Source organism: Austrofundulus limnaeus, unplaced genomic scaffold, assembly GCF_001266775.1.
Source record: "Austrofundulus limnaeus strain Quisiro unplaced genomic scaffold, Austrofundulus_limnaeus-1.0 Scaffold72, whole genome shotgun sequence".
Taxonomy (NCBI): domain Eukaryota; kingdom Metazoa; phylum Chordata; class Actinopteri; order Cyprinodontiformes; family Rivulidae; genus Austrofundulus; species Austrofundulus limnaeus.
Genome location: NW_013952474.1, coordinates 430,137 through 432,310, shown reverse-complemented (window position 1 = coordinate 432,310; position 2,174 = coordinate 430,137). Strand labels below are relative to the sequence as shown.

General features: G+C 35.9%; 1 protein-coding gene across 1 annotated transcript in view; it reads right to left on the bottom strand.

Moving 5' to 3' along the window:
* Window positions 1-2,174, bottom strand: part of xkr6a (XK, Kell blood group complex subunit-related family, member 6a) — a 21,268-nt gene that overhangs the window by 17,594 nt on the left and 1,500 nt on the right. The gene's annotated exons all lie outside the window — the stretch shown is intronic.

Below are 2,174 nucleotides of genomic sequence, written 5' to 3'. Positions count from 1 at the left end.
CACACACACACACACACACACACACACACACACACACACACACACACACACACACACAAACAGCTGACCCCTTTGTATTAGTCATAAAGCTCTGACTGAGCTACAGTCAGGGTTCAGCACCATGGAGAGCGCTTCAGTCGCACTGTGGATGATTTTTGATTTTTTTTAGTTATCCAGAGGTTGTTTAGTGATCATCAACTGCTGGTGAGCGGGCCTTATCCAGGCCACGGGCGGTGGGGTGGGAGGACAAGTTGTGACCCCACCCACAAACTGCTGAAGGATAAAAACTGAGACAAAACAAATCTTTCTTTTTTTTAAGTAACCAAATCAAATCATAATATGAGRAATGCTGAGCACTGAAGATGTTAAAACAGAGTTGGTAAAGATAAAAGAAGCACACAAAAAGAAATAAAAGAAAGCTACATGCTAAATGAGAACAAAAGTAGCAAATGGTTAGCTAAAACTAAAAGTAGCAAAATTCTAACTGAAAACTAAAAGTAGTAAAAYGCAAACTAAGAGCAGCAAAAGCTTAGCTAAAACCCAAATTGGTAAAAATGGCTGGCTATAAGCTAAAAGTAATTAAAGCTAAATGCAGCAAAAGGCTGGCTAGAAGCTAAAAGTAAGAAAAAAACTAGTTAAATGCAGAAAAAGGTTATTTAAACCCAAGATGAGCAAAGTGTGAAGCAGCAAAGTTACCTCAAACTAAAAGAAGCAATAGATAAGCTAAAAAGTAGCATATCGCTGGTCTAGAAGCTAAATGTGGTAGAATGCTAGCCATGAAAAGCAAAAGGTTAGCTTCAATTAAAGTAGCAAATGACTAGCTAAAAGCTATTGATGGCTGAAAACATTAAAAGTAGTAAAGTAGCAAAAACTTAGCTAAAACAAAGTAACAAAAAGCTAGCTAAAAATAAAAAAGGATAAAAGTAGCATAAGAAGCATGTTTGCTGAAGCTCATTTAAGAACCTTGTTTTTAAAGGAATTTTAAGGATCTCAATAGATTTCTGTGGGTAAAATATTTGTAAATAAAAGTAAATATTTCAAAAAAGCATAAAAGTTTTAAAAACTAAAAGTCTCCTATGAGCCAAATGTTTTCAATACAGCATGTAGCTAAAACAGAACAAAGTGTCCAGAAGGAGTCAGACGGCACAAAAAAAAAAAAGGCCAACAGAAATGATTAAAAACAGGTAAACAAGAGCAAAACAGAATGAATCAATACTTTGATGTTTTAATTAACCAATAATGTCAGTCGTTAGCCTGGTTCTAATGAAAGAAATAAAATTAACGTGAATTTATTTTCTGTTCTTATTAAGTGTAGTGTGCTTTTTTTTGTGAAGCTCTTGTGTTTTTTTCTTCCAAATCCAACCTGCTTCCACTCATTGTATTTCACAAAGGCAGGCGATAATGCTTTTGTTTGAGTCTGCATTTGTCTGTTAGCAAAATATCTCATCAACCACTGGCCAAATCTGAACAAAACCCGTGCTGTCTTGAGTCAACTTGGCTCCAAAAGTTAATCAGCTGTACATCCAACAATTACTCTAGCTAGTAGTAGTTTGAGTATGTGATGCAAATGATTTTCAGCAACTACCACACTCAATTTTAGCTCGGTGTCCGTAAAATTGACTGATTTATATCCATGTTGGCGTTTTTTTTTTAAATCAGTGGCTGTGGTGGCCATCTTGAATCGTGGTGACTCCTAAAGTTGAACAGTTGTAGATGTGCATCCTCTGATTTAGTCAAAAGAGTTTAATTGAAATCGGTCCAGTGGTTCATTAAATATTTTGCTAACAGATAGGCATAGCTGACTACGACTAATTAATGGCAAATATTTTAAGCAGATTTTGAGCAATCAGTTAGTGCTCTAAATATGTGWTGAGGATCAGTGTCAGCTCATACCGCACCACATTTTAGCCTGAAATTTATAAAACTGACAGAGTTATAGTTATTTWAGTGTTTTTTTAAATTAGCTGGCTGTGGAGGCCATTTTGAATCTTGTTGGCTGCAAAAGTTAATCAGTTGTAGTTGTGCATCCGATGATTCGTTTCTGACAGTTTCATTAAAATGTGTCCAGCGGTTCATGATATATTTTGCTAACAGACAGAAAATGACAAAAGTACACTATCGCCCGCCGTTTATCTGTGTGTGTGTGTGTGTGTGTGTGTGTGTGTGTGTGTGTG